Raw genomic sequence first — 14367 nt, forward strand, 5'->3', positions numbered from 1 at the left:
ATCTGTCAATCGCCTCGTTATTGATGGAAGATGGGCGGTTCAGTACGGATTGGAAGTGCTCAGCCCAATGCTGTAGAAGCAGAGTCTTCTCAGTAATGAGAGTTACACCATCTAAGTCCAGTAGAGGGGAACTCCCTGAAGGCCGAGGTCCGTACAAGGATCTAAAGGCTTCGTAGAACCATTTGGCATTGTTCCTATCAGCAAACTTCTGGATTTCATCTGCTTTGGCACTCAACCAGGAGTCCTGCATCTTGCGAAGCTTGCTCTGTACGGTCCTACGAATGTTGTTAAAGGCATTTTTCTTAGCTGTTGACAACGGGTCATTCTGATGAGCACGGTGAAGGTGGTGCTTTTCAGCAAGTAGAGCCTTGATCTCTTTGTCGTTTTCATCAAACCAGTCCTGCTGTTTCCTGTGTGAGGGTCCAAGAACCTTTAGTGCAGAAGAGTGCACAATATTTCGAAAGCGTTCCCAGTTCCTCTCAACATTTTCCTCTAATTGCAGCTCTGAGAGTTGGTTACTAGTGAAGCTGCTATGTTGGGATTCCTCAGTTTACTGACGTTCATCTTTTTCATCACAGCTTTATTTCCCTGCAGACATCTCTTTGGCTTGATGTGAAGGCTTAATTTAGAGATAAGTCTATGATCAGTCCAACAGTCAGCACTCGGCATGGCCTTGGTCACCCTTACATCCTGTCTGTCTTTCCTCCGCACGATGACATAATCAATGAGATGCCAGTGCTTGGAGTGCGGGTGCATCCAGGACGTCTTTTTGCAAGTGGGCAGGCAGAAGATGGTATTGGTGATGATCAGATCATGAGCCGCACATGTCTTTAATAGTAGTAGGCCATTGCTGTTGCATTTGCTGATTCCATTTTTTCTAATGATGCCATCCCAGGCAGAGTGATCGGATCCTACTCTCGCGTTGAAATCACCAAGTAGAATCAGCCTGTCGGTGGGCCTAACAAGACCCAATGGCTGGAAGATGAAAAGAGACAAATTCATATTACAACTAAGGCACAAATATTCAACAGTGAGGATGATTCACCACAGGAACAAGCTACCAAGGAAAGTGGTGGATTCTCCATCTCTTGATGTCATTTCATGAAGACTAGATGCCTTTCCGGAATGTGTTTGCCCCAAAAGTAGCTCTTGTGTCACACAGGAGGCCTGTGATATGCAGGGAGTCAGATTAGATGCTCTAATGGTCTCTTCTGGCCATAAAGTCGACTAATTTCTAAAAAACTGAGTGTAGCATTGGGAGCAGCGTCTGATGTTTCCCTGTCTAGCCGGCTTGCTGCCTAGAACGAACGCTCCTTGAGTGGGGTGATCCACAGGGAGTAGCTCAAACCTCCAAAGTGCCTGGCCAGGGCAGGACATTAGCACAGCAAGGGAGGGGTGTGGCAGTGACATCACAAAGGTCTTTTGCAGGACCTCAGACTATTGGTCCAAGGTGGTGGGGAGGTGGTGACCTCACAGAGAGATGCTGACATCAGCCAGGCAGGACAGGGGCGAGGGGCCAGGGAAACCTCAGAGACCCCTGTGGCTTTGCTGCAGCAAGTCTCCTTCTCCAGGTCTCTCTTTGAGGACTGAGAGAGTATTCGGGTTCACGGACGTGAGCGCAAGGAGGAACCTCTTTCGAGTTTTCTCCTTCCCTTTTAGTGATTTTACTAGAAAACAGCCGTCCCTGTTTAGAAGGTAAGAGCCTCCTGGAGGTTTGAAACCTGTTCAATCTGATCCATCTGTTGCAGGGGAGTGCTCTGCAGCTCCCACTGTGGGAGATCCACCCAAAAATGTGGGGCTGAAATAGAGCTCGGGCAGTGATCCTCACCAGTGACCTGGGCCATCCTTTGGGCTCTCTGGTGAGAACCCTCAGCCTCCCGTCCTCAGTCTCTACCCTGATTGGCTGAGCAGGGGGTTATTGACAGGGAGGAGACTCAGGTCCTTGTTCTCTTTTAAGACCAAGGAAATAAGTCAGAACCAGTTCTGTTTGATGAATTTTGCTGCTTCTCTGCATTAATGGTCTCTGAGCAGTTCATGATTCTCTCTAACATTGCAGTTCTCCTCAAATACTTGCTGAATAATTCCTGTGCACTGTTGTTGGTCTGGAGCTCATCTGAGAGCACTTTATTCAGGTCATTCAATGTCTGAAATTCAAGATCTGATGGTTAGTTTGTAAAAGCAGCAAAGAGTCCTGTGACACCTTATAGACTAGCAGATGTTTTGGAGCATGAGCTTTCATGGGTGAATCCCCACTTCGTCGGATGCATGTAGTGGAAATTTCCAGGGGCAGGTATATTGAAAATCAGGGCTCTTGGGTCCTATTCCCAACTCTGCCCCTGAGTGGCTGTGTGACCTAAGACAAGTCAATTCTCCTTTCTCAGCCTTAGCTTCTCCCTCTTTCGAGTAGGGATAATAATGATCCGCTCTTGACTACCTCACGGTGGGTGGAGGCAGGGCCGGCTCTAGGTTTTTTGCTGCCCGAAGGGAAAAAAAATTTGGCTGCCCCCACCCCAGCCCTGGGCTCCCCCCCATAACCCTTGCTGCCCGAGCCCTGGGCTCCCCCCCACAACCCTTGCTGCCCAAGCCCTGAGCTCTGCCATCCCCACCTGCACCCCCTGACGCCCCAGCTCTGGGCCTCCCCCCCCACCCGCACCCCCCGGCCGCCCCAGCCCTGGGCTCTCCTCCACACACACCCCATGCTGCCCCAGCTCTGGGCTCCCCCTTCCCCACCAGTGCTCTCCCACCCACACACCCTCTGCTGCCCCAGCCCTGGGCTCCCCCCCTTACCTGCACCCTCCTTCCGCCCCAGCCCTGGGTCACTGGTAACTTGCTCCCAGGGCGGGTCATTCAGCAGGAATTTTGGATGTGCACAGAACACAGACAGGACTGGTTCCCGCATGGTTACAGAACTGCAGTAAAGTGGAACAATTTTCAGCTTGTGTGATTGGAGGATATCTGGATGCATATTATAAGACTGTCCTCCATAAATGAGGAAAAGTTGAGGTGCCTTTATTGTTCTTTGTTTCTCTGGGGAATTTGCCAGTGCAATATCAGTGTCTTCCTTTTAAACAAATAAAACTAGAAGAAAAAAGGCAATGGCTGTTGAAAATAGCAATTCCAGTCCCAAAAACCACTGGGAAGCATTTCTTGCTCAATTGTATCTAGTAGGCTGCCCCTGGAACAATGGGATCGAGAAACCTGCATCACTGACAGTGCAGCCATGGAGACACCACACAGCAGCCTTCCCTAGCAGGGGCAGGGGGGCGAGAAGGGACATCATCCGAGCTCCCTGCATCCAGGTCACTTTCCTCAGCTGGGCTGCGTCAGGGGAGGGCAGAGAGCAGCAGCTTCTGATGCTCCCCTCACAGCCCAGCCCAGGTGGGGAAAGTGACCAGGACGCATGGGGCACATAGTGTTGCTCCTCGCTCCCCCCACCCTCTGTGGGGCCACGGAGGAGCACTGGGACAGGGGAGAGCAGTGAGCACCTTTGCACGGCCACACGGTGCCCTTTGACCCCCTGGAGCCCTGGGCGGCTGCCGGGGGCCCCACCCCTAAGGCCGGCCGGGCTCCCCAGCACGAGCAGCAGAGACACAGGGAGACTGGCCACCCACTGAGCAGAGGTAGCCTGGGCGGCTCGTAATGGAGGCTCGGGGGGGCTCAGCCTCCCCAAACCTTGCATCGCCAAGGGGACAGTGGGGCCCATGACTAGGGGCCCTGGCCAAATTGGGCCCCCCTGGGAAAGTCTCCCCCATGTCAGCCCCAGGGCTGGAGGAGCTCCCACTCCCTGCTACGGCCCGGGGGCTGCAGCAGGGGCACAGAGCTTCTCTGGTCTCGGGGCCGCAGCGGGGCCGGGGTAAAGGAGTGACAGGGTGGGGCCAGTGGGGGAAGGGGTGGAACAGAGGTGACAGTGGGTGGGGCCGTGGGTGGAAGATGTGGAAGGGGGCGGAGCCACACACAGAAGGGGGGGGTCATGGTTCCGGTGCTGGGGCCCCCGCACTTGTTCTCCCTTTCCCTGGGCTTTGGCATCACTAGCCCCTGCTTAGCGAGTAGGGGTCAGTGGTCCCCAAAATCTGGGGTATGACTCCTGGGGGACACAGAGAAAGGAACCCGGGAGAAGCCTCGGAGCCGCCTCAGCCCCAGCGGAGCCGCAGCAGGATCCACGCCGCCCCCCCCCCCCACTGCTGGGATTTGGGGAGCAGCGACTGGGGCCCAGCGGGGGGGATCCCCTGTGGTGTGGGGGAAGATGGGGGGTGTCAGGCAGGGAGGGGAGAAGCTGGAGTTGCGGGGGCGGGAAGGTCAGTGGGAGGCGCGGGGGGTTGAACTGTCTCTGGGCAGCCAGGAAATTCCCAGGCAGGCGGGCGAAGGGGGGTTAATTGGATCCTTCCCCTGTTTGTGCCACTTGCCTCTCACCCCCGATACAAATTCTCTCTAGTTCTGCCCCTTTTCTCGCTCAGTGTCTCACACGGGCTATAAAATCTGGGGCAATTTCCCCCCTTTCCCCTCCAATGAGCCGCTCTCCCGTCTCCCCTAATCAACAACTGATATAAAATCTCTCTGATTTCCCCCCTTTCTCTTTCATTTCTATGTTATTATCAAATGTCAATTAAAAATCCTTTCATGTTTGGGGCTGTTCCCCGTGTTTCCCAATCCCAGCAACTTCTTCTTTGGAGGGAGCCTGTTGCCCTGAGTCCTTCTCCGTCTCCATCATGGAGGTCGCAGGGGGTTACATTTCCCAGAGATCATCTTTCTCTTCTCCTTTGAGAATCATTCTCCCCCCACCCCATCACGGTTAAAATGTTTGCCTAAGAAAGAGACCAGCCAGATATTTAATACCCATCAAAGCCAGAGGCCTCCCCCTGTTTGGGGATTAGTGGTTCCCAGCTGGTAACGGGAGAGTTGGCTGGACCATTTTCTTTCCTCCAGCTGGCACGGGATGAGGAGGTCACTCTGAGTGCAGTGTGGGTCCAGAAGTATCCCAAACCCCATGGCAAATGGCCTCTGTGAGGGGTTGCTTCCCGCAGTGCTCAGATGCAGCCACCTCTGGGGTGGATCCAGGGTGGCCATTATTTGCTAGTGACAGGCCATGGACTTTTCTTACCCTCCAGGCCTTCCATTCTCCTGTTCAAGAGAGATCCCCCAGGGCTCCCTCTGCCTGTGTGACTGGCCAGCAGGGGGCGGTGATAACTCTCTATCCACTTAGCAGACACTGTGCGGTAACCCTGTTGCTCTGGGGGCAAGCCAGAAGCAAGCTAGAGATAACGAGGTTAGATCAATCAGGGAGGGTGAGGCCCTGTTCTAGCAGTTGAGGTGTGAAAACCAAGGGAGGAGAAACTGGTTCTGTAGCTTGCTTCTGGCTTGCTTATATTTACCTGCCCCTGGAAATTTCCACTCTTGCATCCGAAGAAGTGGGTATTCACCCATGAAAGCTCATGCTGCAAAACGTCTGTTAGTCTATAAGGTGCCACAGGATTCTTTGCTGCTTTTACAGAACCAGACTAACACGGCTCCCCCTCTGATACTTCATAAACATCTTATTAACCAACTAATGGAACCTATTGAACAGTTCATACTTCTCACACCTAACAATGAGATAAAAAAAAGAACACAGACAAGCCTTGTCAGTAACGGCTAATGTCCCAACTGGGAAGCATGTGAGCTTGTTGCAGGGCTGCTGCTCAGGGACAGGAACCTCCTGGCACCCAGCCTCCAAAATCACTCAGGCTGCACTTTCTGCACGACTAGGTGCTGGCTGAGGGGGGCGTGGGAACTGGTGGCCTCTGCTGCAGGTGATGGGAATCGCAGGTATTTAAAGCCATGGCCTAGAGGAGGGAAGTGCCTAACTCCAGAGTCTGCAGCTGCCTAGGGCCAGGGCTGAGGATTTAGAGTCCCTAGTGCAGCCGTTGCAAGGTTCAAGCACGCTCAGCCATGGCATTGCCACCCCTCCTGCGGCTAGTAGCTGCAGCTGGCTATGGCTGGCCTCTGGGAACTGGCCCCATGGCTGTAGCCAGAGGAGCTGCAGGTGGCTCTGTGACTACTGGGGCCATTAAGCTAGAGCAGCTAAAGACACTGGAGTTCACCTCAAGGAACAGAGGTCACCAGTAGGACAGGAATGTCAGGGGGAGCAAGGAAAGAGGGAGCAGGTCAGGCTGGCAGAGGGAGCTTCCAGCTGGGTGGGAGCATGTCCAAAGTGGAAAGGAAACAAGGGTGGGGAGAGGTGGTGGTGACCAGGTAGCAGACTAGCATGTAGATGGGAGCAGAGGGAGAGAGGCTGGTGGCTTCAGATTCCCAAGGGCTAAGTCCTGACCTTGGGGAGATGGTGTTTGCAGGTGGCTGGCTCACATGGCAGGATGGGGGCTGAGGGAGGGATCTGTCAGAACTGAGCAGGTATCTGCTGGCTTTAGAACTGAGCTGAGACTAGGACCACATGCCATGACTGGTGACATGGGGGGTACTGGAGACATGGCTAGAGAAGGTCTGAATGAGGAAGGAGATAAATCTGTGGGGAGTTTCCTTGATCACTATGAAAGTTCTGCTCACTGTGGACACTGGTAAACCCACATGGGTGTACAGCTCAATGAGAAAACCCGGGGGCTGAGGGAGCTGTGTATGGCAATGCATACAGTCATGTAGGGGTGTGTGATCAAAATGAAAAATGTCTCTGAGGTTCAGTACCGGGTATGCTATGGCACCAATTGCACTGCCCCACCAGGCCCACACTCGGAGCCCACAGTGACTATATAGGGGCCTACAAATATGTTTGGTGCCAGGACCCACAGAAGGTTAATCCTGCCCTGACTGCCTGAGCACTTCTCCCGCAACGCGCGCGCGCACACACACACACACACACACACACACACACACACCCCTCCTGGTGTTGGGAGGGGAACAGGAGAAAGAACAAAATAAGCAAGAGAAGAAGAGAAAGGAGGGAGGGATGGAGGAAAATGTGAAACAAAAAGGACAAACCCAAATGTCCCCGGTGATTCTAAGGGACAAAATCCCAGGTGCACAATAAAATTCTGCCTCCTTAAGCTCGTGTTTTCCATGCCTAGAATTCAACTGTCACCACATGGATCAGACTGAACAAGTTTCAAACCTCCAGGAGGCTCTTACCTTCTAAACAGGGACGGCTGTTTTCTAGTAAAATCACTAAAAGGGAAGGAGAAAACTCAAAAGAGGTTCCTCCTGGCGCTCACGTCCGTGAACCCGAATACTCCCTCAGTCCTCAGAGAGAGACCTGGAGAAGGAGACTTGCTGAAGCAAAGCCACAGGGGTCTCTGAGGTTTCCCTGGCCCTCGCCCTGTCCTGCCTGGCTGATGTCAGCATCTCTCTGTGAGGTCACCACCTCCCCACCACCTTGGACCAATAGTCTGAGGTCCTGCCAAAGGCCTTTGTGATGTCACTGCCACACCCCTCCCTTGCTGTGCCAGTGTCCTGCCCCTGGCCAGGCACTTTGGAGGTTTGAGCTACTCCCTGTGGATCACCCCACTCAAGGAGCGTTCGTTCTAGGCAGCAAGCCGGCTAGACAGGGAAACATCAGACGCTGCTCCCAATGCTACACTCAGTTTTTCAGAAATTAGTCGACTTTATGGCCAGAAGAGACCATTAGAGCATCTAATCTGATCCCCTGCATATCACAGGCCTCCTGTAGGACACCATAGCTACTTTTGGGGCAAACACATTCCAGAAAGTATCAGAGGGGTAGCCGTGTTAGTCTGGATCTGTAAAAGCAGCAAAGAATCCTGTGGTATTCACCCACGAAAGCTCATGCTGCAAAACGTCTGTTAGTCTATAAGGTGCCACAGGATTCTTTGCTGCTTTTACATTCCAGAAAGGCATCTAGTCTTCATGAAATGACAGCAGGAGATGGAAAATCCATCACGTTCCTTGGTAATTTGTTCCTGTGGTGAATCATCCTCGCTGTTGAATATTTGTGCCTTAGTTGTAATATGAATTTGTCTCTTTTCACCTTCCAGCCATTGGGTCTTGTTAGGCCTTTCTCTGCTCGATTCAAAAGCCCTTTAATACCCAATCCTTTCTCTCCATTAAGGCACTTCAGCATTTCAATGAAGTCACCTTTCAATCTTCTTTTGATAAGCTAAACAGGTTGAGCTCTTTCAATAGCTCACTAGAAGGCATTTTTCTCCAGCCCTGAGAACATCTGGTGGCTCTTTGCTGCCCCAGCTCCAATTTCATTGATGCCGTGTCACCTCCTGTGACATTATTGACATAATCTGTAACTGTATAGATCACCGTTGCGACCACTGTTCTATATTCGCAGCCAATACTGTAGAAAGGCTGTTGTGCAAGGGGTCAATGGAGAGGTTCTGATTGGCTCATTATAATTATGCTATCTCTAACTGTGTATCATTTTTGTAGTTGATATTATGAATATTGGCTCTATGCTGCCCGTATTTCAAACTTGTGCTCTGCTTTCAGGGAACACCCCAGCCAGACAAGTTGGTGTCAGTTCTGCCTAGCCTGCTTGATGGCCCATTACGGACCATCAGCTCTACAATCGACCCACCGAGAAAAGGTAGATACACCTTGTGACTCAGCAAGGTCTGCAGGGACCTGCCTATGGACAGAACTCTTAAGGTTTTTCTATGCCATGTGCTTAGGGAGATGTATTTTCCATGCCCTGGTTCCTCACTGACCCAGGGAGAACAACGGAACACGAGAACAGAAACCTTCCCCCAACAGATTTGAAAGTATTTTCTTCCCTTATTGGTCCTTTTGGTCATGTGCCAACCAGGTTATCTGAGCTTTTTAACCCTTTACAGGGTATGTTATGCTACCTGTAGCTATACGTTTATGACACCCTGTAAATAGCAATCTGCAGAATCTGATTCTGAGAAAGGGCAGGGTGAAGGGAAATGGCTTCAACAGATTTACTGAGCATGCTCAGTTCATGTGAGCATGCTCAATGCACCATAAGTAGCAAATTCCTACACACAGCAGTTTCTCACACTGCACCTGAGGCAGCATGAGGCAGGGGCTCCATCGCTGTCCAGACCCCACCCAAGAGCAGATCCCCAAGGGCTGCGAGACCCTCAGCTTCTGGGACCTGTGTGTGGAGTCTCTCTTCTGCCCACCCAGGGCTGCCCCTGGGGTCCCTCTGGTCCTTGCCCCTGGCCTGGGGCTGCAGCAGAGCCTGGGACTGGGTCCAGCTGGAGAAATTCCCCACCTCGGATGGGCAGAGAAAGTGCTTCAGTGAAAGTCTGTCCCTGGAGCAGCCCCTCTGGGGCCGCATCAGCAGCCCGGAGCTCAGCCCCGGCTCCCAGCGCACACTGGAGGCAGCAGCATCAGCAGTGACTCGTACCTTACAAAGCCCGGCCACCAGGAGCTGCCCCACAGCTCTTTTCCTTGTTTTTCCTGCTTCCTTCCTACCAGCCCCCCACTGCTCCAGCCCCTTCCTGGCTCCTTCAAGCCCAACCCAGGCTGCAGCTGCCGCACTCACCGGGCCAGGGACTGTCTGAGGTTGGAACTAGCCCCATCTCTGCTCCTCCTCCTGCCCCTGTGTGTCCCAGAGCCGCTGCAGGAACTGACCCGCACCCAGGCTCTCGCTCCTATTAGCACTCGCAGGGGCCAATCCAGCTATGGGAGAGTGAGCACCCCTGGGAGCAGGGAAGTGACCAAGTCTCCCTGCCAGAGGGTGGGGGAGGGGGAAGAAAGGGAAAGAGGAGAGACTGAAAGGGGATAAGGAGAAATAAGTGGGGAAAACAGCACCCAGCTCTTTTCTACTGCATCACCCCTGAGCAGATTGCTCCTGAGCTCTGGGTAAATAGCCCCCCCAGTGTCTCCCAGATCCCCCTGCTCCCAAGGCAATGCACATAGGGATCTCCTTCCTGCCAGGCATGATTACAAGTAGGTGCGGGTGTCACCCGTATGCCATGATTGGAGAAAGACAGCAAAGCTTGGGGACACGCGTCTGTATTTCCAGTCCAGTGTGACAATCCCGGCTCCAGGAGGGGTTTGTTCTCTGCTCCTGCTGGATGGGCACAGAAAGGGGCAGCAACAGGTGTGTGTCAGTTTTTGTTGCTCCACGTTCCTTAACTTAGAACAGTGTGAAATGAAGAAAATGGAGATTGAATTAAAGGGAAATATACAAAGAAAAGTTCCAGCCTCCATTGCTTATTGAAAGAAATGACTCAATTTCCCAGTTACAGGTTTTATTAACATGAACAAATAAAGCCAAGAGCGCACGTCACTAAGGCTAAATGACTATAGACACCACTCAGCTAAGGGTTAAACAACACAGTGATAAAGTTCAGGGCAAATCAGGAAATCAATGAGTTAACAAGGATATTGCGTTGGAATCAAGTCGTCAATTTAGTCCAACCATCAGATTAATACAGCAGAAAAACCAACCCCTATAAATCCTAAAAGAGCAACCCAGGAAGGCACGTGCACATTTAGTGATGCCGAAACCCCAATCAGAGATTCTGACCCAGGCAGTGCAACCCAGATTTACCCAGCTGAATATTTCAATACCGAAACCAAATCATTGCTGACATTTAGCCCACAACCTCAACGCTAATTAGTGAAAACTAAGGAGAAAACTATTCTGTAGCTAATACTTCTCCTCGCCCTAAAATACATACAGACCTTAAGAGACACATTAGTAAAAGAATTCAAATAGCTCTCGCTGAACAATATGTATCTGACCACTCAATTCCTTGCAATGCTTGCACAGGTGAGGAGCATGCGTTCTGTCATTCCATAGGGCAGGGTTTTAAGGCTATCAAATAGAAAGACTGGGAGGTCTCCAACTTCATAAAAAGAAACAGACGAAAAAATAGAAAAGGGAACAAAACGTTTCTAAGATAATAAGGGGTTGGATCTCTGCACCTCTCGGGCTTTGGATTCGCCCGGAGTAGGAACTGTAACTGCAGTTTAGGAACCAGGTACTGGCACAGATTTCCTCTCTCTCAAGTGCAGGGTGTGACCTATGTCTCATTCTCTCTGTCTCCCATTGGGTGATGGGACCATGAGTGAGAATGAGGAGGGGAAACCCCAGCAGGAAGATGCTGAGGAATTAGAACCACCTGTGCTCTATTTTCACACTAATTTTTCAAAGAAGCAGGAGGCAGAGAGGCGATACAAATGCATTAGACTCAAGAGAAAAACTAACGACAGGTCTACACTAGGAGGGGGGATTGATCTAAGATACACAACTTCAGCTACGGGAATAGCAGAGCTGAAGTCGACGTATGTAGGTCGACTTACCTCGGCATCTTCACAGCGCTGAGTCGACTGCTGCTGCTCCCGTCTACTCCGCTTGCGCCTCTCGCGGTGCTGGAGTACCAGAGTCGACGGGAGAGCGCTCAGGGATTGATTTATCATGTCTAGACTAGATGCGATAAATCAACACCCCAATAGATCGATCGCTACCCGCTGATCCGGTGGGTAGCATAGACCTGCCCTAAGAGACCAAACCACAGACTCTGGACTCAGCATTCAAGTATCCTGCAGTCTGAACTTCGCATCTGATACATTCCCTCACTGGCTACCATTGTTTGGCCAGCAAGGAAGTGCTCCTTGTCCAACAAGGCAGCCAGATTGGGACCCATAGGCATGGAATGGCTCTGAAGGAATCAGCTGTTTCTCTCTGTGCTTCATCTAACTTTGGAATCAGATGGTAAAAGACAGTTGAGCCCAGTTTAATCATGGCGTCCTTTAGGATAGTGATCAATGCCACTTAACTAGGGAGCAGGATTCTAAAAACACCATAGCTTCCACATCTGGGGTGAAAATCAATCACCACTACCTGCAATTTCTACCTGAGTTCTTGTCAAATCTTTGACCTTACTTGGAGTAATTTTACACTTCTCTGGCGTAGAATTCTTCACCAACCACACAACAGATCAGTAGCGACAGTGAGGTACAACTCCCCCTACTGTGCCCTTTTATTTCTTTAATCTGGTGGCACAGATTTAAATTACGAACTAAATTCAGGTGCGGCTTAGAATCCCTGTAAGATACCAAATATCAGGTCTCTATTAAAAATAGGTATCTTTCTGCAGCTCTATCACATTCAACATGGGTTTCAATTTCTACACATTTGCAGCATCTCCCAGCGGTGAGCTGAACAGAAATGTCACCTCCATTTTTCCCCATCTCTACCTAGAAAGGGATTGCATTTCCCAAATAGACAACATGCACCTGATTAGGAAGGAGATATCTTCAGGAGCGATAGGGCCTGGGCCACAACGGCTTTGGGAACCCAATGCATGGGTATTTTGCTTAGTTCCAAGTCATTTACTAGGGTATCATCTTCCCAGCCCTTTAGAAAAAAGATTGACCTAACCAACTGCACAACAGGGGGATTGGGATGGTGATTGGGAATAGGGTAAGTCAGAGGGATTCCCTTATCTCCTATTGTTACAGAGGGTGAAATGACATTTTCCCCTATCCCTGCCCTGTTCCTGCTCTTTGTTATAGTTCAATATAGTTTAAGTGAGGAAAATGGTAGTAAAAATATCTGCTCCCCAGCACAACCTGAACCAACATCAGAGCAACAGGGAAATGAAACAATTTGTTCCCAAAGGGGGAACTCGATGACTAACAATTGCTGTGAAAAGGGGGAACAGTATAACCGTGATGCTCAGGGTTTGTTTACACTAGGAAAAGTGATGCAGTTTAGGTCAGGACAAGGGGAAACCTAATGGCAGCCACTGCACCTGGACTGCATCTGCTCTACAACTATAATTGTCTTTTTACACCAAGATCACTAACTTGAGCAGCCAACACCATGTACAGCCCTAGTGGATGTCAGGCACAGGTAGTTTTTGCCTCAGTGTAGCTTGTTGGGAATCAAACCTCTCTCCCACCTGGAGCTGATGGAGCTTGGCTGTTTTCAGTGGTAGCAGATGACAGAACAAGGAGCAATGGTCTCAAGTTGCAGTGGGAGCCATCTAGGTTGGATATTAGGAAACTAATTTTGCTAAGGTGGTGGTGAAGCACTGGAATGGGTTACCTAGGGAGGTGGTGGAATCTCCATCCTGAGAGATTTTTAAGGCCTGGCTTGACAAAGCCCTGGCTGGGTTGATTTAGTTGGGGTTGGTCCTGCTTTCAGCAGGGGAATGGACTGAGGTCCCTTCCAACCCTGATATTCTATGGTTCTATGACATACACTCCTACGGCTCAACAGAAAAGATCACAGGACTGACCCCAAAGAAGGGTGAGTTGGAAAAGGCAGAAGCAGGCAACTCATCTGGGAGAGCTGAGCTACTACGGTGAAGATGGTGCAAACATCACTATGGGGGAATCAGCAAATGTGATTAAAAAAAATATATATCTTTGCTCAGCCCTAGTCAAGGCATTTATTACATTTCTCTCTTACGTGGATTTTCTGATGCCTGATAAGGTGTGAGCTCCAACTGAAGCTTTTCCCACACTCAGAGCACGTGTAGGGTTTCTCTCCTGTGTGGATTCTACAATGTGTGAGAAGGTGGGAGTGCTGACTGAAGCTTTTTCCACACTCAGAGCATCCAAAAGGTTTCTCACCTGTGTGGATTCTCCTGTGTGTGATAAGGTGTGAGCTCCAATTGAAGCGTTTCCCACACTCGGAGCATGTATAGGGCATCTCCCCTGTGTGGATTCTCTGATGTGATATGAGGGCTGAACTATCAGTGAAGCATTTCCCGCACTCAGAGCACGTATAGGGCATCTCTCCTGTGTGGATTCTAAGATGTGTGATAAGGTGTGAGTGCCGACTAAAGCTTTTCCCGCACTCAGAGCACGTGTAGGGTCTCTCTCCTGTGTGAATTCGCTGATGTGAGATGAGGGTTGAACTATCAAGGAAGTGTTTCCCACACTCAGAACATCCATAAGGTTTCTCACCTGTGTGGATTCTCCGATGTGTGATAAGGGCAGAGCTTTGATTGAAACATTTCCCGCACTCAGAGCACATGTAGGGTTTCTCTCCAGTGTGGGTTCTCCAGTGTGTGATAAGGGTAGAGCTCTGACTGAAGCTTTTCCCGCACTCGGAGCACATGTAGGGTCTCTCTCCTCTGTGCATTCTCTGATGAGTGACAAGGTCTGAGCTCCCATTGAAGCTTTTCCCACACTCATGGCATGTGTAGCATGTCTGTTCCAAGTTGATTCTCTCGTGTGGAATAAGATCTGAGTGGCTACTTAAGTTTTCTTCTGACCTCTGCTGAGTCTCACAGGCTGTTTCTTTTTCTGGGAGTGCACAACTCCCGGAAACGTTCCCTTTGGATCTTCCTGACAGCGTTCCATGTGGTTCTACTTGCTCAGCATCTTCCTGCTGGGGTTTCTGCTCCTCATTCTCACTCACCATCCCATCACCTGATGGGAGACTGAGCCAATGCAGACATAGGTCACTACCTGCACCGGAGAGAA

The 14367-nt window shown here is 50.8% G+C and overlaps 1 pseudogene; it reads right to left on the reverse strand.

Annotated features, from left to right (window-relative positions):
* LOC120381560 overlaps positions 1-14367 on the reverse strand; it is a 288979-nt pseudogene that overhangs the window by 161092 nt on the left and 113520 nt on the right.

Source organism: Mauremys reevesii, linkage group 14 (genome assembly GCF_016161935.1).
Source record: "Mauremys reevesii isolate NIE-2019 linkage group 14, ASM1616193v1, whole genome shotgun sequence".
Lineage (NCBI taxonomy): Eukaryota > Metazoa > Chordata > Testudines > Geoemydidae > Mauremys > Mauremys reevesii.